The 26,551-nt window shown below is 37.0% G+C and overlaps 1 long non-coding RNA gene and 1 pseudogene across 1 annotated transcript; one reads left to right on the forward strand and one right to left on the reverse strand.

The window, feature by feature from the left end:
* The window catches only part of LOC102496800 (multifunctional protein ADE2 pseudogene), a 32,650-nt pseudogene extending 12,191 nt beyond the window's left edge, over positions 1–20,459 (reverse strand).
* A 2,425-nt stretch (positions 20,460–22,884) lies between these two features.
* On the forward strand, positions 22,885–26,187 carry LOC114005075 (uncharacterized). The gene is made up of 2 exons (XR_003546993.1): positions 22,885–23,035; positions 25,894–26,187. It is a non-coding gene; the product is annotated as an uncharacterized LOC114005075 (long non-coding RNA).
* The last annotated feature ends 364 nt before the right edge of the window (positions 26,188–26,551 follow it).

The following is a 26,551-nucleotide window of genomic DNA, read 5'->3' on the forward strand; positions in this document are numbered from 1 at the left end:
ACACACACACACACACACACACACACACACACAGTAGTATAAGTTTATATCTATTTTTAAAACTAAAAATAATTGAACAAATAATTAATAAACTTTCCAAAAAGCATCAAGTCACTATTCATTTAAATAAGTAAATCAGTAGAGTTCAATAGACTCACAAAGACAGTCATTTGATCTTTTGTAAAGGAGAAAGGCAATTCAATGTAGAAGGGATAGACTTTCCACCCAGTGATGCTTGGGCAGTTCTATTTTCAAATACTCCCCCGCCCTTCCACCTAAACAAACAAACAAACAAACAACAACAAAAAGCAAGCCTAAATGCAGACATTGTGCCTCCCAAAAATTAACTAAAAATAAATTAAAACTATAAAATTCTTGGAAGAAAACCTAAGAGAAAAATCTATTGTAATCTTTTGGTTTTCTACGATTTCTTTATGTATAACACCAAAAGCATATTTTAACAGAGAAAAACTAGTTAAGTTTTACTTTACTAAAATTAAGAACTTCTACTCTGAGATGCTGTTAAGAGAATAAAAATATACCCATAAATTAAAAAACACATTCACAAAACACATTTCTGATAAAGAATCTTTATTTAAACTATCCAGTGAACAGTTGAAAATCAACATTAAGAAAATAAACGACACAACCAAACATGGGAAAAACTTCTGAATAAGCACTTCACTAAAAAATATGCAAATGGAAAATAAGTATAGGAGAAGATAGTCAACCTCATTTGCCATTGAGAAAATATAAAATTAAGCAATGAGATAATACAACAGGACTTAAGTAGCTAAAAAAAAAAAAAAAAGAGCACCGGCTAGTGGTGTAGTGGTTAAGGTGAAGAACTCCCATGCAGTGGACTGGAGTTTGAGTGCCAGACTTAGCATCTTGAAACTCATGGCAGGTGCATGTGTATGCATGCCAAGTGTCCCAAGAGGACCATGGAGACGAAAGGATTGAGGCATGGCCATCACTTCTGCAGGATGATTTTCCTTTCGGCTTCTCTGTAAGTACATGTGCCCTATAGAAAAAAATCTCTCCTTCCCCCCAAAAAATCTAAGAAATGGACAATACTCTTGATATATGCTAATGATGTTATGGAACAATAGAAACTCTCATATTTGTTGTGGTAAGATAGAATAGTATACATACTTTGGAAGATAGTTTAGCAGTTGCTTTTTATTTTTTTAAGAATTATTTTATTTAACTTTTACTTATTTATTTTAATTTGACCAGAGAGAGAGAGAGAGAAAGCAAGCTGGTAGGCCTGGAACTTGAACTGTGGTCGGCCATGTGGGAGTCCAGAATCCTTAACCACCACACCACCTGCTGCCTTCCCCTTTTTTAAGAATTATATTATTTAATTTTTATTTATTTATTTTAGGCAATTGCTTATTAAGCTGAACTTAGTTTTACTGTAAGATCCAGCAATATTTTACAGGATTTTATCTGATTTGAAAACTTAAGGCTACACAAAACTACGTGCAAATATTAATAGCAACTTTATTCACAATTGACAAAACTGGTAGCAGAACAACTGTCTTTCAGTAGTCAAATGGGTGAAAAGGCAAAACAAAATCTTTAGTGTGTATTGCTTCTATACTAATGGAATATTAATCAACAATGAAAAGAAATGAGCAAATGAACTATCAGGTCATGAAAAGGATGGATGATTATTAAATGCATATTGTTAAGTGAGCAAAACAAATCTGAAAAAGTTATAGGCTACATGATTCTAATTTTATAATAATTTAGCAAAGACTATAGAGAGAACAAGAAGGTCAGTGGTTGATGAAGGTTTGTGAAGAGAGAGTGGTGTTTAGGGAAAGCATGAAGAAGTACTTAGTATGGTGTTACTATTTCATATGACACTGTAATGGTCCATTCATGATGGTACATATTTGTTGAGCTCTATAAATCTTTGCATCACAATAGTGAATCTTAATGTCTGTGAATTTTCAAAGTAATTTAGGAGATTATGTGATCCCAGGATGAAATGCCCATGGTGATAAAATAATCCAACTATCTTGCAAACCAGTAAAGCATCCTCACTGAACAGGTGAGGGGGAAGATGTCCTGGCCTAAGTGGAAATGAGTAGGGTGTATAAGAGTAAAGGCAAGGGACCAGCAGCTAGCATAATGGCCATGTCTCTGGACTCCCATGTAGTCAACCGCAGTTCGAGTCCTGGTCCCGGTTGGTTAAACTCACGTCGGGCACATGTGCGTGCATGTGCCCAAGATCCCAAGAGGAGACTGGAGGAGAAGGAATTGTGGTGTGGCCATTCCCCCTGGGGGTGATTTCTTGCTTTCTGTCTCTCTGTCTCTCTTGTGAGCACACGTGCTCTGTAGCAAAAACCTCTAAGAAAAAAAAGAGTAAAGGCAAAAGGAACTGCACACAGGCACTGTAACCTGCCTGATGAAGTTGTTTTTCATTGAAGTATGCATTAACAATTATAAACCTTCTTATACATGTATACTGAAGTTGACTGATTACGTTAAAAGATGAAGATAGTCAAATCAAGATTTGTTTATTGTTGGAGCTAGAGGTCACAGTTAAATAAAGTAAGGAAATTGAAATGATCCACGTGGTGTTAGATTAAACTCCTGTTTAACTTACTACAGATGCCTACATGTAAAGATACATATATACACACATGCAACTTAATATAATTTTTTGAGAGACAGATATTGCTATAGGGTGAGTGTGCTCACCAGAGAAACAGAAAGAGTCAGAGAGACAGAATGTGAAAAATCACCCTTCTGGGAGGGTGGCCATAACACAACCCCTTCTCTTCCAGTCTCCTCTCAGGATTTTGGGCACACATGTACATGCACCAGGCATCATTTTTAAGCTGCTAGGTCTAAGGTTCGAATCACAGTTCACTATGTTGGATTCCAGCAATGTAACCATTACACCATCTGCCGGTCCCTCAATTTAATATAGATGCTTGTGTATTTTACATGGATGTACACTCACACAACTATGAAACACATATTTATGTCCTTGTTCAGTCAGCTGAGCTGAAAGGGCCTAGAACCAGATACCCCAGTAGCAATGAGCACAACTAGCACCTGGATCTTTATTTCCAATGCTAATCTCAACTTATAAAAATAAACGACATTCACAATATAACTAGTATTACACTTAGAAACATAAATCTAGATCATTTCGTAATTATAGAAAGTATTCAAGAATTGTAAGCAATTTATGTAGATGAGCCACCTTCACCTTTTCCCCACTTTTTAAGTGTGGAATGTTGGGTGCTTACAGTGACTTCCTTCCAAGGAGAAGAGTGTGGCAATGGGGTGGGAGGAGTGTAACTTTAAAATGAGCTTGCCAAGAACCACTTTGGCCAGATGATCAAGAATCACATCAATAATGGTACATCACATTGACCACGTGAACTCTTTACATGTTGTGGCGAAAATGATACTTTACTTCTGTGGTCTTCCTCTGGGAATCCTATAACTTTAGTGTAATCGTGAGAAAAATATGAAAATCCCACTAGAGAAATATTCTACCACATAACTGACCAGCAGTCCTCAAAACTATCAAGAGTAGGGACCAGTAGCAGTTAGCGTAATGGCTATGTCGCGGGACTCCCACATAGTCGACCGCGGTTCACGTCCCACACCCGGTGGCTTAAAACTCACGCCGGGCACGTGTGTGTGCGTGCCCAAGATCCCGAGAGGAGAAAGGAGGAGAGGGGATTGCAGCATGGCCATCCCCCCTGGGGGGGTGATTTCTCACTTTCTGTCTCTCTGTCTCTCTCTGTCTGTCTGGCGAGCGCACGCGCCCTGTAGCGAAAACCTCTCTTAAAAAAATAAAAATTATATGTGTGTGTGTGTATGTGTGTGTGTGTGTGTGTCCCAGATCCTGACAGGATGGAGAAACGGAGATGAAGGGATTGCAGCATGACTAAGTGCTGTAGGGGATGCTTTCTTTCTCTTTTTCTCTGCGACTGCCTCTGGTGAGCACACATGCTCTCTGGCAAAATTAAAAAAAAATAAAGCAGGAAATAAAATATGTACATGGAGCCAATTAAACTACGTGCACATTATTAATTACCAAAGCGAATTTGGGATGATTAAAAAAATTGTGAGTTTAATCATCATTAGATTTTTTTTTCTGAAAAGTTGGTGACTATCACAGAATAAATATCATTATTTTCTTGGGTGAAATGGGTGTGTTTCCTTTTAAAAACTTTATTATGATTGGTTTAACTATATACAAAAGTAGAGAAAATAGTAGTGAACTTCCACCTACCCATCACCCAGCTTCTACAAGTAAAAATGTTTTGTCATTCTTTTCATTCAATCTCCAAGCCCCTAAACTTGATGTTGTGATAAATTTAGGGAAAATACAGAGGAGTGCATTAAGTATAAAGATAGTACGATCCGGTGTAGCACTTTAGGATTCCAAATTAAGGCTATTCTTAAAATGTTATTAAAAATGTACATTTTTTTTCTTGGATCACTTTTAATGTATGCACTTTAGAAATGTATTCAGGCTCAGCCTCTGTGGCATAGTCAGGAGCATACCAGACTACGGAGCTGCCACCAGTTCAAGTCCCCAGCCTGGTTGGCCTAAAAACATGTCGGGTGCATGCATGCATGTCCAGGATCCTGGTGGGCTGAGCTATAAGGACTGGTGGAAGAAGGTTGTGGAGTGACGGAGCCCCATGGAGGGGGCTCCTCTCTCTCACTCCCCCTGCCTCATGCCCTGGCGCGTGCTCTGTCATGAAGCTGAAAAGTAAAGAAATATATTCTGTGCCTGTCATATGCCAGAGGTGATGGAACCATAGGCCCTTGCCCTCGTATTCCATTTGCAGAGGAGGATATGTGGTCTTCCTCTGGGAATCCTATAACTTTAGTGTAATCGTGAGAAAAATATGAAAATCCCACTAGAGAAATATTCTACCACATAACTGACCAGCAGTCCTCAAAACTATCAAGAGTAGGGACCAGTAGCAGTTAGCGTAATGGCTATGTCGCGGGACTCCCACATAGTCGACCGCGGTTCACGTCCCACACCCGGTGGCTTAAAACTCACGCCGGGCACGTGTGTGTGCGTGCCCAAGATCCCGAGAGGAGAAAGGAGGAGAGGGGATTGCAGCATGGCCATCCCCCCTGGGGGGGTGATTTCGTAGGGACCAGCAGTTAGCATAATGGCTATGTCGCTGAACTCCTATGTAGCCGACCGTGGTTTAAGTCCTGGATTCGGTGGCTTAAACTCCCGCTGGGCGCATGTGCGTGCCTGCCCAGGATCCCAGGAGGAGAATGGAGGAGAAGGGATTGTGACGTGGCCATCCCCCTGGGGGGTGATTTCTCGCTTTCTGTCTCTCTGTCTCTCTCTGTCTTCCTGGCAAGTGCATGCACCCTATAGCAAAAACATAAAATAAAAAAAAAAAAGAAAGAAAGAAAAAATTATCAAGAGTAACCAAAAAGGAAGTTTGATAAATTGTCATAGCCAGGAGAATCATGCCTACACTGCAGCTATATGTAATGTGGTAGCCTGAGAAAGACGCTGGAACAAATAATAATAAATAACATCTAAAGAAAAATGAATGAACTATAGATTTTAGCTAATGATTATGTATCAATATTGATTCATTAATCACAGTAGACATACCATACTGGGGTCAGACATTGGTAATAGGAGAATCTGGATTTGGGGGTTATGAGAATTCTCTTCATTGTCTTTATAACTTTTTATGTAAATCTAAAAAAAAAAAACCTAGTGATAAAATGAAATGTAGAAAGATATTAATTTATGTTCTTAATTCAAAAACCTAAATTTAAGATCATTTAACATTTTTAAATGCTGTATATTCATAAATATATTTGTTCAATACCACTCATTTATTTACTTATTTATTTTAGAGACAAATTTCGCTATAGGCACGTGCATTTACTGGAGATATAGAGAGTAACAGAGAGACAGGAAATAAGAAATAATCCCCCCAGGAGGGATGGCCATGCCCCTTGGAGTTTGGATATGCACACATATCATGTGTGTCCAGCATGAGTTTCAAGCCACCAGATCTGGGACTCAAACTGCAGTCAGCCAAATGGGAGTCCAGTGCCTTAACCACTATGCCATTGGTTGGCCCCTAACTTTTTTTTAAAGTTTTTGTCGTAATGTGCATCTGTGGAAATCACAGAGAATCACATCCTCTCGCCCCGGGATGGCAAATAGTCATCCTGCAATCTCTTCTCCTCCATTTCCCTCCTAGGATTTTGAGTATGCACACATAAGTGCCTGGAATGATTTTCAAGTCTGGGACTTAATTTATAGTCAACTATATGGGAGTCCAGTGTCTTAACTATCACACCATCTGCTGATCCCTTGATTTAACATTTTTCTTCTTCAACATAATGCTATATCATAATTAAAATAAGACTTGGGCCGGCAGGTAGCATGGAGGTTAAGGTGCTATATCCCTCATTCCCTCATGGCCAGCTGCACAGATCAAGTCCTGGACCTAGCAGCTTGAAAATCATGTCAGGCACATGTGCTTGTGTGCCCAAAATACCAAGAGGAGACTGAAGGAGAAGGAATTGTGATGTGGCCTTCTCTCTTGGGGAGGGGGGGATTATTTGCTTTTCCTTTCTCTCTCTCTCTCTCTCTCTCTCTCTCTCTCTTATTTTTCCTCCTCTCTGGTGAGTGCCCATGTCCTATAGCAAACAAACAAACAAAAACAACAATAATACAATGGAATGAGACTCAAAAAATTTATGCTGTCACCAACATGCTAGTTAATGACATTGCAAAGTGGCTTCAATGTGCTAATAATCCTGTCTTTTATGTCACTAACATTCTTGAAACTAAAACTGAGCCTAAAGATTTTTACTACAACCATAAATCATATTCTTACAGTGCTTATTGAAATGTAGATATGTAAAATGTTTACTTGTCTGCTTAAAAGTTAGGCTGAGTGTTATTTATGTGGATGTTGGTTTAATACTCAGAGTAGATTTTGTAGCTTTTCTATAAAAATCAGACCAGTAGTAGTGAAAAGCAGCTCTGTTTAATAAAGCAACAAATGTTTTTCAGTGGCTCTCCTTGTGTCATACAATAGCACTTGATATTTCAACTTTAAGACTAAATTCTTACATTTAGAAATGATAGGACAGAGGAAGAGAAATAGCCTTGAGGATCTTACCTAATACTTGTTCTTGGGGACATATGTTTTCATCATTGCAGGTTGTGTTGATTGTAATGGTATTGTTGGAGGTGATATGTATAGTGTTCGTGGTGGTGATGATAGTAATGATTATAGTATTGATGCTACTGCTGTTTCAGCAATATTGTTGGTGGTGATGGCTGTAGATGATGTTGGAAGGTTTGATGACTATATCATTATTGGCAATCAGTGCCAGGGTTGATAGTGGTGGTGATATAATTAAAAATCTAAGCAAAACCAAACAAAATTCCTATAAATTTTGTCCTTCGTATAGTCTAGATATCGCTGAGATACACTTTTTAAGAGAAGGCTCCTGGTTGCTATAGAGCACAGTTACTGGCCACAGTCATTTGCATAGTTGGGGGCCAGAAATTCCACGGTCAGTGGCCTTGACCAGTAATGGCCATATCATTACTACTGAGCACAAAGTGTATGTGTTTGCATTTTCCAGGGCTTCCGAGTATAAGCCTAGTCCTTGGTTTATTGCACCAGTGTAAGGCATTAAGGATAAAAAAATAAAGCATGCTACAATTTCCTCTAGGTACATTTACAATTATAGTTTTAAGCTCAGTATGAGTATATTGGAGGAGAGAAAGAGAATAAGTCCATTCAGATTGTTGTTAAAATGAAATTCCTTTCAGTCTAAAGCATGTTTCTCCAGACGATCATTAACTTGCAGGTGTGCAGTACCACAAAATTCATGAACACGTGGTTAAACAAATATAGGGAGGACCATATGGCAATATTAAAACTTTTCTACATCTAATGGGTGTGGAGTGTGGTAAGAGAAGGTCACGACAGAATATAAGGCTTAAATGGTAAATAGAATAATTAAAGAAAAGGTAGAGAAAAAGAAGTGGTGGAAGTAAAACTCAGCACCTAAACTCCTTGAAAATCTACATACCATTTTAAAAGAATTATTTACTTAATTTTATTTCCCATTATTATTATTATTATTATTATTATTATTTAATTTGCTGTAGACCATAGGCACTCACCAAAGAGAGATAAAGAAAGGTGACAGGACAGAAGGACAGAAATAGCCTTTATGATCTTACCAAATACTTGTTTGGTGAGAGAGAGAGAGAGAGAGAGAATAAGAAAGCAAGCTGCCAGGTCCAGGATGTGAATCTTGATCGGCCATGTGGGAGTCCAACACCTTAACCACCATACTCTCCTCTACATGCCATTTAAATGCATAAGTGCTATGAGTCTTCCTCGGTGCAACAGTAAAATGATTTAATCTGTGCCTCTTTATCCTACCTTAGGTTTTAAAGTATCTAGAAAAAAGATAGCTAATTTATTTAAAGTAATTAATTTACTTGTCAAGAATTGAATTAATATTAAATAAAGTACACCTTGCACGTTATACTACATTTTTACCCATTTATCAAATTCTAATATATTGCAGTGGGTTCTGGCTTCTAGTAGTTGCTAAAGTGCCTGTAATGTAAAGTTGTACTGCTGCACTATTGTCCGTACCACCCCACACCACTTCATCTCACGCTCCATGGTTTTCTAAAGAGAGGAAGTAAGGCAGAGGCACACGGGCAAAGATGCGTGTAATCCTGTCTCTTGTGATGTTGTGATGCAGCCAGAAGACCTTGTACTTGAACCTCCAAACTATGAGCCCAATAAACCTCTACTTTTGTAAATTACTTGGATTTGGTTATTTTCCATAGTTAGCAACAAAATACACTTTTTGTACATATTCATTTTAATACTTGTCATACTAACATGCCACTATTTTTCATATACAACATGAAAATATAAATTTCTAATTCAAAGTATGGCTGTAAATATGAAATAAAGAGCTTGCAAACTATTTAGCATAATGTTTTTGGATTATAATTGCTTGAGAAATATTAGCCAATAGTATCTATGTTTATTTCATTCATGCCTTTATCTCTCATGCTTGGCAATATATGTCATACTGTATAAAATATGTCAATAAATATTAAAATAAATAAAATATAACAAATATTAACTAGATCAACACAACATGTCATAGAAAATAACATACTTTGCAAAAATGTAAAGCTTTAAGTGAATTTCAGAAATTTAAGAATTAATTTATTGACATCATATTTTTTTCCGAAATCAGTTGAAGAATTTCATTTGCACATATATATTACAGTCCTATAAAAAGAATCCTAGAATTTTTCCTGCTGTGTGCTTCTGTTTTGCTTCTTCTTGGTCAATGATTCTAGCTGAGGTTGTCAGTACAAAGAAACCATAGATTATTCTACCAGTTCTCTGAACCTTTGACTTGCACATCAGATCTGAGGCTGATGACCTCACAGGTGCCTGTGAGGTTCACAACAACTTTTCAAGCTCTGTGGCTATCAGTGATTTCAAATTTTCCAATGTAATCATTGTTCATCATCACAGTTGGAAAACCAGATGATGGCTTTGGAGCTCAATCTAATCAGAACCTAGCGTTTGCCTCTTTTTTAGGTATTACTGATGCTCTTGAGAACATCAGCCATGACATTCATGTGTCATACCATTATGGTGGCATAGAGGATGCCAGATAGCTCAATGCAATATTTTAAAAATTACAAAGCTGGGCCAGCAGATAGGGTGGTGGTTGAGGCGTTGGATTCCCACAGGGCTGACTGAAGTTCAAGTCCTGGACCTAGCAGCCTGAAAATCACAGCAAATAAGTAGATAAATAAATAAATGTTATGAAAACATTGCAAAGCTATTTTGTACTTTCACATTTTCTATTAGTATCATTGGCTAAAACTTTATCATAAATTATGTAAAGTTTATATTTTAGTGGGTAGATACTAACCTTTAACTTCTTTTGCTAAAAGATATACAGAATCACCTCTAAACAGGTTTCAGATTGGATTTGGATGGGAAGATTGAATACCTCTCTGCCATAAAATCTTAAAATCTAGGGATATTAAAACCCCCAAATTATTCCACTATGGTATTTAAAAGTACTTACATTATTCATGATTAAAAAAAGGAGTACTGAGAAATTTCTGGAATACAGAAAGCAGATAGGACAAAAGGAATACAACTATGCCCTGGGGTCCACAGATGACATAGTGGTTGCATCATTGGAGTCCCACATAGCCAACTGCAGTACAAGTCCTGGATGCAGTGGTTTAGAAATCACACTAGGCGAGTGTGCATGCGTTTCCAAGATCCCAGGAGGAGTATAGAGGAGAGAGGATTGCTGCTTGGCCATTACCTGCTGGGGAGGGGGGGATTATTTCTCATTTTCCTTCTTATTCTTTCTGTTTCGCTCTCTCTTTGGTGAGTGCACATACCTCATGGCAAAAAACCCTAAAATCAACAAAAACAAAAAACTATACCCTAAAACCTTTTAAGGAAAGAGTTGGTGGGAAAGTAAAGGCAGATGGAAAGACCCCTAGCTCTTAAAAAAGCTAAGAACGGTAAAGGTCTTGGTTTTATCCTCAGAAAAGGCAATTAAGTCAGAGCTTCACATTAGCCCACTGTAGTTCCTCCATCACACCCGCACACCTGCAGTAAGAATTTGCTGATTCTGTGAAGAAAAGCAGAGCCTCTCTTTGTGCAGGTTAGTTACTATCTTTTATGCAAGTGTCCCACATATACACCCCAAAATCCCTATCTCTAATATTATTTAAAAATGTATTACAAAAAGTTAAGGTAACAGATACTGTAATTGTTTGGATAATGGTTTGTTGCCCAAGGGTTTCTATTTGGAAATTTGACCTTAGTGACAGTGACTGGATAAGCCCCAAAATTCATGTGGTTGGACTTGGGTTGTATTATAAAGAAGTTAAGCAAAAATTAATCATTTTACGGTGCCTGAGGGTGGGGCCTTTAGGTGTGGTTAGGTCACTAGAGTGCTGCCTCTATGATTGGGTTTCGTTGTTTATAGGATAAACGTATGAGACCAGGACATCAGAGAAAGCAAGCCACATGAATACAGACCACACATTACAAGTTCTGCTTTTTGCCATTTGTGATGTCTTTGGACTTCCCAGTCACCAGAACTTTGTCAAAACAAACCCATATTCTCCCTCTCTCTCTTTTTTTAGAGAGAGGTTTTTGTTATAGGGTATGCATACTCACCAGAGAGACAGAGACAGAAATCATGGAATCATCCCTCCAAGGCAGGGGGATGGCCATATTGCAGTCATCTCTCCTCCATTCCCCTCTCAGAATTGGGCATGGATGCACACATGCCCAGCGTGAGTTTTAAGTCACTGGTTTCAGGACTCAAACTGTGGTCAACTACATGGGAATCCAGGGATGGAACCATTATGCCTTCTGCTGGTGCCAGAAACCCATATTCCCTTAAATTCACCCACTCTCATGTATTTCTGTTAGTAATACAATCATGGACTAAAATAGATAGATAAAATTAATTTTAAAGTGTGAAATAAATTAAATCAGAACCCCTCAGATATCAAGATTTTGATTACTATCCCAAACCAGCCATATTAATTAATCCATGGCTTATAAACTTACTTATGAAATGCAGATAGTCAAATTATGATTTTAAAGAGTAAAATCTTTCACAAAACATATTATGCCCTGGAAACAACTTATATTTTAATTTTAAACAGGGAATCATAATTGTTAATCCATTCTAAGAATTTCCCATTAATGAAAATCATCTTTCCATGAGATGGCTTATCAACATACATCTGGATAACGTCTCCCCCTCAAGACCACCATCTAAAATAAATTGTTTGAAGCAGGAGGTGGCACAGCAGTGACACAACTGAACCCATCTGGGTTTGCATCCATTCCAGGCGCATATATCTATATGTTCTAGGCTGAGACTGGAAGGGGACTGTGGCATGAGGACTCCGTTTAGGTATGCCTTTCTTTCAATCTTTTTTTCTCTCTCTCAGAAGAAGTAAATAATTAAAATTTAAAAGTAAATGAAGGCAAATATTGGGGAAAATAATCTAATAGTAAATAATTTAATAAACTATAATACTTCTAATCTATGGTAGAAGATTATTTATCCAGATTAAGCTTTTAAAAACCATATAAAGTCTCTGGAAAAACAGAAAGAAGAAGTGAGGCACCAAAATCTGGATTCTCTGTTTCTTGTTGAAACCAGTTTTTTTTTTTTTTTTTTTAAGAGAGATTTTTGGTATAGGGTATGTGTGTTCACTAGAGACAGAGAAAGACAGAAAGTAAGAAATCACCCTCTGAGGAGCGGGGAGTGTGCACACCACAATCCCTTCTCCTCCATTCTCCTCTTGGGATTTGGGGTGCCCACATACACGTGACTACCATGATTTTTAAACCACTGAGTCCAGGACTAGAACCGCAGTCGACGACGTGGGAGTTCAATGATGTAACCATTATGCCATCTGCCGGTCTTGAAGCCGGACATTTTTAAGTAGTGAAGTATGCTCGGAATCTTCTAGTTTCACCAACTTGTCTGCCCACTTTTACCACCACTATTTACACTGAATGGCTAGCATGGAATATTAGTTTGTAACTCTGTAAAATAGAGATCCTCGTTGTATTTATTTGGAACTAGAGAGCACATAGCAGAATATAAGGGGTTATAGAACACATTTTCCTTACCTAGGCTTTTAATTTAGAATTGAATTTCTTGAAAAGAATAGTAACATCTCAGTAATATCCAAGGCTGTGCCCAATGACCAGAGCTAGAGAAGCTGTTAGAGAGAGCAGTGTGAGCAGAGTTCCAAGTGACAATTTTGAGAAAAAAGTTATCTCCTCTTTCTTTGCATACAGTCTAGCAACAATGGAGGACTGAATATCTATGTTCTAAAGTAGTGGTCACATTATGGGTGGTGACATCTGTAACTGTTTCAGGGCCAAAGGAATTTATGAGCTGAAGAGAAAGAGGGAAGAACAGTTGAACCATTGATTATGTTATAAATTGCACCAATCAAGATAGGCAAGATTATGTTGACATGCCAAAAATGTTCTCCATCTCAGGGGGTTAAAACAACACAGTGTATTCCTTGCAGATCCGAAATGTTCACACTGCTTTGACAGACAAGTTTTTCTCATTGATTATTTGAGGCTCAAGATGATGGCAGCTTCATTTGATGTGTGCTTGTGTGATCTCTGTGGCATTAGCAAAGAAAGGAGGCTTGGTGAACTACACACTGGCTCTCATGTTTCCATCAGCAGTCACATGTCACTTGTGCTCTTATTTTATTGACTAAATTAAGTTAAATGGCCACATCTACTTTCTTTAGGGTAATAAATTGCAATCCTTCATATGTTGTTGAAAAACAACATAACAGAATACAATACATTTTCGCAAGTAGAACTTGTTCCTTCTGTTTTTTCACAGAAGCTGAGTTTTGAGTTCAGGGCAGACATTCATTTTGGATCCCAGAAATAGATTCTTTGATAACTCATATTTTAACTGCTTAAATTAGCGGGTGTTCTGTCAACAAAATCTAGGTACACATGAAAGTGTCAAAATTGGTAAGGCCTAGGGATCAGCAGTTAGCGTAATGGCTATGTCGTTGGACTACCACGTAGTCAACCACGGTTTGTGTCCTAGACCCGGTGGCTTAAAACTCACGCTGGACGCGTGTGCGTGAGTGCCCAAGATCCCAAGAGGAGAATGGAGGAGAGGGGATTGCGGCGTGGCCATCCCCACTGGGGGGTGACTTCTCACTTTCTGTCTCTCTGTCTCTCTCTCTCTGGCAAGTGCACACACCCTGTAACAAAAATCTCTCTCCAAAAAAAAAAAAAAAATGGTAAGGCCTAGAACATTTGCACATCATGTACTTTTCATACTGTGAATAAAGAGTGCTATCGAGAAAAGCACAATTATTCTAGAGAGTATCTTGTGAAATTAAATGCTTACATTACTATTTAAGAAATTATTAATGTAAATAATTCTATTTAGATGAATTCTAATTTTGTAACATTATTTTAGTCAAGACTCCAGTAGAAAACAGAAGATGAGCATTTGTCTTAAATGAGGAAAAAATGGGAGAGAGAAGGAGTTAACTCGGATCCAACTGAGCTGGACCTTATCTAGCTGCTTATCTCATTCAAACTACATTAACTGAATGTTTGTCCAAGTTCTGAGATTTAAACTACTGTGTGAAGAGATCAGAGAGAAAGTAATTTCATGTAAAGTTATTTTATAAGAAATTATTATCATAAAACATGAAAGAAGAGGCTTATAATTGCATTTATGTATTTGGAGCTGGAAATACAGTTGCTGAAAAATGTTGATCTAATCCCCAAAATTAACATTCATATCATTAATATAATATACTTAGTATAATATTATAATAATATATAATATTATATTAACCATATGCATATCAATAATATTCATATAGTCTTATAATATACTAAGTATATTATATTAATAAATATAGTCATATTTAGAATACACAGTATTCTGAAAGCAAAAGATTTACTTACTTAATCACTTAGGGTCTTTATTCATAACTCCACATTTGCTCTAAGGAAGGAAGCCTGTGAAATTCCCTAGAGTTTCTCAATCCGAAAATTTCCCTCTCTTAATTCATCTCATGGCATAGATAATATACTAAGTATATTATATTAATAAATATAGTCATATTTAGAATACACAGTATTCTGAAAGCAAAAGATTTACTTACTTAATCACTTAGGGTCTTTATTCATAACTCCACATTTGCTCTAAGGAAGGAAGCCTGTGAAATTCCCTAGAGTTTCTCAATCCGAAAATTTCCCTCTCTTAATTCATCTCATGGCATAGGATGAAGAGAGAGGTACATAGTGAGGGCGGGGCACATTTCCTGGGTACTGTAGAAACCGTAGATCAGTCTTGGAAGCAACTGCACACCTGCAGTTGAAACAGTTTGGGAAATCTGCCTAAATTTCTCCTAATGTAAAGTACCTCATGCCAGAGATGTACTGGGTTTTAAAATGTTTTAGGTACTCAATAATTACCAGATGAAAATATAAGTGTATCACTGTCGCTATCTGACAATTATGTACTGAATATATATTGATTTTTGTTTCTTTTGCTGCTGTCCTGTGAAGACTGTTTCAAACAGTGTTCTTTTTTCTTTTTTTTGGAATAGGAGGAGAGCTTAGGTTGATTTGATCTATTAGCTTGACTATGACTCCTATTTGTATCAAGAGATTTTCCAATGCATGATTATTATGGAAAATTTTATGAAACACTAAGTCTTTCTGGGAACTAATTAGCTATTGCCACAATTTCTATATTTTCATAACCAGTATCTGGGTATTTTTTATATTATTATTTGGAAGAAAAATGATGCAAAGAATATCAAATATTTCTTTCTTTTGCTAAAGTGACTGCCAGATATTGAGCAATGGTTAGAATGTACTTCCTTTGGGAAAAAAAAAATCACAGACAGTACTCAAGTAATTGTTACCACAAAGGGGAGAATATTAGCTCCATCATACTCTTGAACAAACATATCTGAAGCTCAAAATACAGTATAATTTAGAGAAGCACTACAATTCTGGAAGCAATACAGTTCTTCCCTCTTTGTGCTATTGTGCTATGTGAAAAACACGCATTTCTAATGTTTTCAGTGTTACAACGGCCATTCAGCTTTACAGAAGCTCTTGGAGAACTACTGGGAATGCCTTCTATCTTTAAAATACATTTTTAAAGTAAATTTACATAAAATAACAGCTGGATAGTGTCCACAAAGTTGGAAACTCAAATCCCTCAGTAGAGGCCATCAAAAGTTTATCCAAATGAAAAACTATAGTTTTGGCTGAATGAGTCTCTTACCTTTATGGAATAATCACTTAAAATGAAAAGTATTTGTATACTTCAAATGATTTTGAGAAAATGTTTTTCCCAAGGAAACTGTTTTAAATTTTGAAACAGAAAATTTAGTTCACCACACTATCTTCCACACCCTACTGGTAACTACATTATAGTAACTGTTACTCCCTTTCCCACAGCTCTCTGAGACATTGGAAATAGATTCCGGGACTGCTCCCAACATATTGGCTCTGTTCTTTAAAAATCAAAAGAAATTTCTCACTTTCTAAGGACATGTCATGTATATACTAAACAAAACAGAGCAAAAAATACCAGAACAAAACAAACAAAAAAGTTCAATCAAAACTGTATGCAGGGAACCAGCAGTTAGCGTAATGGCTATGTCGCTGGACTCCCACGTAGTCGACCGCGGTTCACGTCTCGGACCCGGTGGCTTAAATCTCACGCCGGGCGCGTGTGCATGCGTGCCCAAGATCCCAAGAGGAGAATGGAGGAGAAGGGATTGCAGCGTGACCATCCCCCCTGGGGGGTGATTTCTCGCTTTCTGTCTCTATGTCTCTGTCTGTCTGGTGAGCGCACGCGCTCTATAGCGAAAACCTCTCCAAAAAAAAAAAAAAAACTGTATGCAGAAGTTGAAAAAAAGTACAAGAAAAAGACTCCAGAAAGATGATATTTCAGCAGTGGCCACAGAAAACCTACACTTATGACTTGTGGGGTAGCCACCTGGGTCAACTGGAGCTTACCTGAGGTGATAAGCTACTGAAAAGTGTAAGCCTGATCCCAGGCTACTGTAACTGTTTTAACATGGGTGTCTGTGAAAAGCCAACAAAACACACTGTCTTCACAGAAATTTCTCTCACACTAACTAGGCTTAAATTGAAGCCACTCTAATATTTCATAGAACACTTGGTAGTTTATATAGTGGATGAAAAAACATATCATGCTATTTGAGATGCCAGAGGAGGTGGAACACTCTGTGCCAGGCACTCCTGACACATCAGGGCAGAGACACGAGACTCTTACCAATGTGAACTTGTTGTTGAGAGACTAAAGGTACAAAAATAAATGCCAAACACTGGGTGATAAATGAAAGCGAGAGCAGATCCCAATACGGCCCTTAGAGGGCAACTGAAAAATTCAGTGAGTGGAAAATAGCAGTGGGCTTTGGAATGAGCCACAGACATTACTGACTTAAGTTATTGTTTATCATGTCCATAGAATTCAACTAAAATATTTTATTCTGAGTATTTTTGTTTTCAGTTTGCTGTAGGATGCATGTACTTGCCCCAAAGAGACAGAGAGAGAGAAAGGGCCAATAAGAAATCCCCCAAAGGGATGGCCACACCAGGATTCTTTATCCATTCTCCTCTTGGGACTTTGGGCACACGTGCTCACCACAATTTTTAAGCCACTGGGTCTGGGACTCAAACCTTCAGTCAGTCATGTGGGATCCAGCCACCTTGAATTTCATGCCACCTGCTGGACCTATTTGTCTTTGGTAGCTAGAGGTCTCATGTACTCACTCATTACAGAGAAAGAGAGAGGGAGAGAGAGTTAAAATTCCCTGAATAGAGTGTAATCATACTGCAATCCTTTTCCCTCCTCTTCTCCAACCTGACAGGATTTGGAGCATGTATGCACGTGCACCAACTGTATTCTTTCAAACCTTCGAGACCAGGATTCATACTGCAGTTGGCCATGTGGGTTCAGATTCTCTATTCCCAAGACTTAACTGCTGTGCTACGGGGCTGGCTCCTGCACTTTTGTTCTAATGGATCAATAGGTAGAAATATAGAATTATAGGTAAACCATGTTATTTTACCTTGAAGAATATTTTAAAATGTGAGGCTACACTTACCCATTTATTCATTAATATAACTATAGAAAGATATAGGAAGCATAAGAGGAAATAAAAATTAAAAAATGAATGAAAAAAGTACCAGCTGATGACAAATTCTATGCCAAAATAATGAGCTGAAGTGAAGTTTCAAGAGGCATGTATAAGTTTTATATTAGGCAATCTTAACTCCTTGGGTATCTCTAAACAGTATCTATACATCAAAGAGGATAATTACGTTTGGTCTCATTAAGAACAATTACAGCACAGTCATATAACCTAAACTTCTACCTCCACTCATTCATTTTTAATAATCTTTGCCAATAGATTTTAATCCTGAAATTCCAATAGAAAAAAGGATGTCAGGTATTCAACTAACAAACATATCTTTTTTTCCTCCCAAGTAAAAGACTAGACAAAAGTCTTTTGTCAACCTAAAACACCTCTATAACAATGTTATTTTTATTTTGTAATATTTTCAAAGATTATGGTAAAATAACAGCTAAATATTTGAAGTTAATTTTCAGATAGTCTATAGATCTCTCCCATTATCTTCCTTTTTCCTTGACATTTACTCAGTTTCTAAATTGGGATTGTTATCTCATTTTTTATTAACTCTTTCCTTTTTATTATAATTTCAATTGGTATATATATATATATATATATATATATATATATATGTATGTGTGCCTGTGTACATATGTAATAATTATACATATTTACTTAATATAGTTTTCCAGTACATGTGTGCTGTCTGTACTTAAATATTATAATTTCTCATTTACATGTTGGGTGTACATATTGATAGGGCACAGTATCTTTTTTAAAAAAAAAAAAGAGATTTTTGGCATAGGGCACATGCATTTGCCAGAGAGACAGAGAGAGAGAAAGTGAGAAATCATTCCCTGAAGAGATAACTGAAATCCCTTCTCCATTCTCCTCCTGGGAGTTTTCGCAAGCACTTGGGCCCAGAGTGAATTTCAAGCTGTTGGGTCTAAGATTCAAATCATGATTAACCATGTGAGAATTCAATACCTTAGCACTATGCCACACACTAGCATCCAGTGAAGTTTTTTTAATACACGTATATGATGCGTAATGATTAAATCAGGGTTATAAGCATATCCATCATCTCAAAAACTCATTGCTATCTGGTGTTATGAACATTTGATATCCTCTCCTCCGGGTAGTTTGGAATATACATTTAATTGTCACAAACTGCAGTTCCTCTACTGTGCTACAGTACTCCAAACTCATCTCAATCGCCTACCTGTACTCTGGTACTTTTTAGCCAAGGTCTCCATATCCTTGTCAGCTTCCTCCCCTTCCCAGCTTCTGGTAGCTATCCTTTCACTTCCTACTTGCATGCAATCAAGTATTTTCATTTCCACTATGAATAAGAACATGTAGTGTTTGTCTTCCGGTGCCTGGCTTATATATTTATTTATTTTTAGCATAATTTCCTCCAGGTTTATTCATGTTGTCACAAATGACAGGGTTTCATCTCTTTTATGACTGAAGAATATTCTATTGATTGTTTTTGTTTATTTGTCTTTACAATAGGGTATGTGTGCTCACTGGCGATAGGGAGAGAGACAGAGACAGAAAGAGGAAAAAGAAATCACTTCGTGGGGAAGATAGCCATGCTGCAATTCCTTCTCTTCCATTGTCCTCTCAGGATTTTAGGCATGCACATGCACACAACCTATATGAGTTTTAAGTCACTGGGTCTGGGACTTGAACTGTGGTCAACTATGTGGGAGTCCAATGACATAACTGTTATGCCATCTGCTGGTCCCATTAAGGGTATTTCTAAGATTTGTTTCATTTAAGTGGGAACTCTTTAAAAAGTTTTGTTCAGGGACCTAGAATTTCCTTGAAAAATTATAGAGTATTCCCCTCATGAACTTGACATTATGGCACATGCTAGCCTAGCTAAATGATAGTTATTACACTTCATCTTATGAATTTAAATTAATATTCAGAAATATGACTGGTGTGGTAATGAAAAGATTTTGGCAGAAGCAATTGTGAAGTCTTTGACAATTACAGTTGAGAAAATATACTGAGATGGCTGGGATATCAATTATGAAATAACCTTCCAACTTGACATTTTGGGAATTTTATATTTCCCAGCATTCTAAAGCAGAAGACAGACTGCTCTAGTAATCAAACTTATCTCCGAGTGTCCTGGGAATCTAAAGGCAAATAAAAAATGTAGAGAGAGAAAGTGAGAAATCATTCCCTGAAGAGATAACTGAAATCCCTTCTCCATTCTCCTCCTGGGAGTTTTCGCAAGCACTTGGGCCCAGAGTGAATTTCAAGCTGTTGGGTCTAAGATTCAAATCATGATTAACCATGTGAGAATTCAATACCTTAGCACTATGCCACACACTAGCATCCAGTGAAGTTTTTTTAATACACGTATATGATGCGTAATGATTAAATCAGGGTTATAAGCATATCCATCATCTCAAAAACTCATTGCTATCTGGTGTTATGAACATTTGATATCCTCTCCTCCGGGTAGTTTGGAATATACATTTAATTGTCACAAACTGCAGTTCCTCTACTGTGCTACAGTACTCCAAACTCATCTCAATCGCCTACCTGTACTCTGGTACTTTTTAGCCAAGGTCTCCATATCCTTGTCAGCTTCCTCCCCTTCCCAGCTTCTGGTAGCTATCCTTTCACTTCCTACTTGCATGCAATCAAGTATTTTCATTTCCACTATGAATAAGAACATGTAGTGTTTGTCTTCCGGTGCCTGGCTTATATATTTATTTATTTTTAGCATAATTTCCTCCAGGTTTATTCATGTTGTCACAAATGACAGGGTTTCATCTCTTTTATGACTGAAGAATATTCTATTGATTGTTTTTGTTTATTTGTCTTTACAATAGGGTATGTGTGCTCACTGGCGATAGGGAGAGAGACAGAGACAGAAAGAGGAAAAAGAAATCACTTCGTGGGGAAGATAGCCATGCTGCAATTCCTTCTCTTCATTCTCCTCTTGGGATTTTGGACATGCATGTACACATGAGGGTGGCATGATTTTCAATGACAGGTCCACCACTGGAACTCTGGTTGATCATGTGGAAAAACAGTACCTTAACTACCATTCCACCTGCTGGCCTCCTTTGTATCATTTTTAAATCAACTCTGATGCCATAGTAATTGGAAGGATAAAGAAAGAAGGGAGAAAGAGAAGGAAATCCTGGAAGTAAATAGGGTGATTGTTGATTTTAAAAAGTATTATTTATTTATCCCACAAGCAAGAGAGATGGAGGGAAAGGAAGCGATCAGAGATTCAATATCCTTAACAGGGTCGTGGTGATATCATCTACCCCTAGCCCCAGGCAGTCCCAGATCATAGGCATGTACATACTCAGGGAGGACTTTAGACATAAACTTTGAAGGCTCATATGTGGGTCAGCCTTGCAAAGCATGTGTTCCATGCTATGCCACTGTTCAGTCCCTAGATTATTTTTAAATGTGAGAACAATATTTAAGTATAGGAACAAAAATGATTTTGTCACCAAATAAAATGCCTTCTTTTGGAGAGTTTTTTTTTTTTTCTTTCTTGCTATAGGGCGCATGCGCTCGCCAGACAGACAGAGACAGACAGAGAGACAGAGAGACAGAAAGCGAGAAATCACCCACCAGGGGGTATGGCCATGCTGCAATCCCTTCTCCTCCATTCTCCTCTCGGGATCTTGGGCACACACGCACACGCACCCAGCGTGAGTTTAAACCGCCGAGTTCGGGACTCGAACCTCAGTTGACTACATGGGAGTCCAGCGACATAGCCATTACGCTAACTGCTGGTCCCATAAAATGCTTTTTATAATAATGTTTTGCCATGAGGTCAAAACCTAATTTACTGAATAGATATTTCTCAAAAACATATATATGAATGTCCAAGTACGTGAAAAGTGACTCAGCATCACTAATTACCAGAAGGATGTAAATCAACACCACAGTGAGGTCCCAATGGCTATTTTCTAAAAGACTAAAGTTACAAATGTAGAGCCAGTTGATGGTGCAGCAATAAAACATGACACTTTGCAAGGTTGACACTGGGAAAGTTTGAGTTCACATCTGGAGACCTCCCTGAGTGTGCCTGGCATGCATGTGCCCATAACCTTAGAGGGGCTGAAGTTAGGGGGTAAACAATGGTATTGAGGCCTTGCTGGGAATACCCACCCTGTGTTTGTGCCTCTCCTTGTCTTTTCCTTCATGGAAAAAAAAATAATCCCCAAAATATTTCTTTTAAACAACGTATATGACCCTGACCCACAACCTGACATCCCACATGAATGACCATAGTTCAAATCCCAGCCCTTGGAGGCTTGAAAAACATGCCAGGCAGGGCCAACCCATGGCATGGTCTATTCATGTCCTTAGTTCACTTTGTATCAGGTTATGTATGCATTTTTCTTTTGGATTCATTGAGTTTCTTACTTTTTTTCTGAATGCTGATCCCTTATTTATGACTAGAACACAAATATTTTCTGCCTACTCTACAGGTTGTTCCTTTACACTGTTAATTGCTTAATTTGCTTTATAGAATTAATTTAGTTTGATATAATCTCATTCGTCTATATTTGCTTGCACTGCTTCTGATTTTGAAGACTTATCCAATAACACTGCACAGACTCATAGCCTGAACTATTTTCCCTGTTTTCTCCTAGTAGTTTTAAACACTATTTTACTTTTATCCTTTTAAAATATTTTTTTCTTTCTTTTATCATCTTAGGTTTTTACATTCAATCACTCCATATCTTCTCTTATGTTTAAATTTTTGATTTGCTTTTTCTCATGTGTATATCCAGTTATTATGGCAGCATTTATTGAAGATATTGTTCTCTCCCCATTGTTCTTATTACCTTTCGATTGTTGAAAATCAGGTGAATATAAATATTTATTTTTATTTTTAAAAATCCAAAAAACCAAACAAACAAGAAAAAACCTAATTTACTGTATTCCTTAACACAAATTTTTCACTAAAACTATTCATTCCAATTAGGAAATTATTTTTTTATTCATTTTGTCCAAAACTCCTCTTCCCTTGCTATGTCTCTGAAACAACGACTGTCATTAAAATATTAATAAATGCTTTATGATTTTTAGGATATCAAAGTGTATAGAACAGGAATCTCTTAATTTAAGTTCTATAAACTTGGTCTGGCCCCTTGGCTTAGTGGATGAGTGAACTGGTTCCCACACAGATGTCTGCAGTTCTAATCCTGGCTCCAACAGCTTCAAAAACACACCAGGCAGGTATGAATGCATGCTCCAAAGTCCAACAGGATTAACAAATGGAGGAGGAGGGGTTGCTGTATGACCACACCTTGTTGCGAGTGATTTCTCCCTTTTTCTTCTCTCTCTTCTTTTTCTCTCTCTGGCAAGCACATGCTCCCTTTAGCAATTATATATTTAAACATATATAGATGTATATATATATATATATATGTAAATGTATACATATATACACACATATATTATATATAGTGTATGTCTATCTATATAATATATATGTATATTACATATGTGTGTGTGTGCGTTTGTGTGTAAACTACCCAGATTATCACAAGATGTCTTTGACTTATAGGTAAGCCTATAGAGAGTGAATAAAGAATTCTTTAGTATCATAAATTGACAACAATAATGTCTATATATTTTTTGCTTTCTGAAAGTTATGGCAATTTTTATATATCAATCGTTAAAACATAGGATTGCATTCCAATTCTCTCTTTTAAATTGTTATTCAAAAACAAACAAATGAAAAGCAAACCAAAATATGCATAAAAACTAGCCCAGAGTATGGAAGGAACAAGTTGCACACTGCTTAAATTGAATGAATGACTATTATTTTTTCCCATTTTATAGCTGGAAAATGAGGGACAGGAAAACCTTAAGTAACTTGCCTGAGGTCACTCAGTGAGGCTCAGCTGAGTCTGGGCTCTAACTCAGAAGTTCCCGATTCCCTGTGGTTGGGCCACAAGTTCATAGCCGCTGGCTCACAGCAGCTTCTGAAACATAATGGAGTTTTCCTGTAAGCCCTAGAGAGTCTTAGGATGCCACGTCAATGTGAGCACCTTCAGAAACCAGGTTACAAGGAAGGTCAGCAACCACAGTTCTTATTGCTTTAACCTTTCTGCCCACATTGAGGAAATTCACATCCAGGTAAGTTTTGCCAAAAGAAGGAAATGAGAGATAATTCTGGGAAAAATATTGTGGCCTAATATCCACAGATGAAAATTCACAGTGTGCGAAGCCTGGGAAAATTAACTTCTTTCTGCAATAGAAGTCATGAAATTAAACTTAGCATTCCTGGCAGCTGGCTTCTCACAAATATTTTTGCTTTTTCACAAATCCCAAGTGAAAAGTACTAACTCCAAGGAAAAATTAGAGTCAGCCCATTGACCAACTTGACCGTGTGACCCTAAATGCTTTGTATGCGCAGACTTAAACAGTTAAGTCTGGGAGTTTGAAGACAAATCAACTTGGATACAGGTAGAGCTAAATCAATTCCAAATACTCTGGCCCACAAAATGCAGGATTTCCTGTCCTGATGGATTGCAGTGCACTTGGGTGGGCTCAGAAGCTGTGAGAGAAAAACAAAACTAAATGCTTTTAAATTGACTCAAGTGACTGGATTGCTAACATTCAACACATGAAAATAATGATACTTAAACCTTACACGGCAAAAAGAAAATTAATAAAACATTAAAAAATAAAATAAAATCCATGCTCAGAGGACTGGGTTTTACAGAGAGAATGAACTTCATCACTGAGTTGCTCCTGTGTCATCAAAAGAAATAGAGCCCCGGACCCAGTGGCTTAAACTCACACCGGGCGCGTGTGTGTGCCTGCCCAAGATCCCCAGAGGAGAATAGAGAAGGGATTGCAGTGTGGCCATCCCCCCATGGGGGGTGATTTCTTGCTTTCTATCTCTCTGTCTCTGTCTGTCTGACGAGTGCACTTGCCCTATAGCAAAAAAAAAAAAAAAAAAAAAAAAAAAAAAAAAAAAAAAAAAAAAAAAAAAAAAAAAAAAAAGAAAGAAAGAAAGAAAGCAAGCAAGCAAGATGAGAGTTCAGTTTGTACCAGTTCTCTCTTCTCTGTCTTGTTTTCCTTTTGCCCTTCCTCAAGGCCCACCTCAGGTTCTAAGTAATTTTAAAGAAGCTTAGTATCAACCATAATGATTAAAACAAAGGAGAGGAAATGAATACCACCAGTTTTTATCTTTTGGAGTTGATGAGTTTTAGAAAGATGGCTAGCAGATCCAGTTGACTAAAGTAAGGGAAACAGACAGTGGCATAACTGGGAATAAAGTTATTTGGTAGACCTATGTAAAGGGCCACTTAGTAATAGATACCAAAATCAAAGACACACATGGCCTGTAAAAGAGCAGTGCCATTTTTAAAAACTTGTCTTACAAATATGTATTCACACATGTGTGCAATAGGGCATATACTATTCATCCAAAACATTCTTTGTGGTCCTAGTGACAGTTTACACAGTAAATATCCATCCAAAACAGTACCTTGGATAAATTAATATTACATATAAAATGCTATTTTTATAAATATGTTGTATTTATTTGTTTAAATAATTAAAATGATCTTCTAAATATGTTTTAAAAAGATGTTTGTACTGATTTAACAATTAAAAAAAGAATGAAATTATGTTTAGATATTAAGATAGGCTATCATGATATATTGATTTCAACATAAAAGAAAAAGGTTTTTAAAAATGTATATATTATGCTGCAATTTGTATAATAAAACGAAGTAAAGAGTATATATTTTCTGTACTTTTGTATCCTTAGATGTGTTCTGAAAGAGTATATGAGAAATTAAAAACATTGCTGCAGAAAAGATTTGAGGCAAGAGGAGTTTTACTAAAGTATTTTTTCACTAAATACTCTTTTATAATTATGAAATTTGAAAATGTATGTTTTTGAAAAAAGAGGTATTTACTAAATATTGTCACTAAATATTTTTTTCTCTTCAATTACATGTTTAAATCATTTCAAATTTGTGTAATCTTCAGTGCTACATATTAAATGTTTTTTTCTATATGATAGTACACAAGAGTAGTTCCAAAAATTCCTGGGTTTTGTTTCTTCTTTCAAGGGTTCCCTGTCCTGGCACTGGAAAGGTTTCCAACCTCATTTAAGTGACTGTTGACGCGACTCTGGCTCTGACAGGATGTGGCATGCAGCGTGATGGCAGACTTTCCACATGTCATGGACTGTCGCATCTCCAGGAATCCACCACGAATTAGAGAATATTTCTCAATGTCGGTATTTTTTACTTTTGAGAAAGACTGAATAGTGGAGACACATTAATACCTCTGAAAATCCCCAAAACTCATAATGACTGTGAAGTAGTTTCAATAAGAAAATAAAAGTCAAACTTTAAAATAAATCTGATTATAGAGTATTCATCATAGCACCCATTATGATTAAGGTTATAAAGGGCAATATATAGATGCTTATTAACTTCCAATTTAATAATAATGAAACATTATTCCTGATTATGAAGGAAATATTGTTCTTTGTACAGTTCTTTCATTTTTGTAAATATACTTAGAACAAAAAGAAAGCTTTTATATGCATTTGATTTTTTAAATGTTATATGTTTTAAACACATCCTTTTTTTTTTTCAGTTGCTAGAGGGCACATGTACCTGCCAGAAGGAGACCAAGTGTGGGAGAAATTACCCTCCAATGGGACATGGTTCCACTGTAATCCATTCTCAAACATTTTACTATAATCTTGGGATTTTGGAC

This window comes from Tupaia chinensis, unplaced genomic scaffold (genome assembly GCF_000334495.1).
Source record: "Tupaia chinensis unplaced genomic scaffold, TupChi_1.0 Scaffold141724_2, whole genome shotgun sequence".
Lineage (NCBI taxonomy): Eukaryota > Metazoa > Chordata > Mammalia > Scandentia > Tupaiidae > Tupaia > Tupaia belangeri.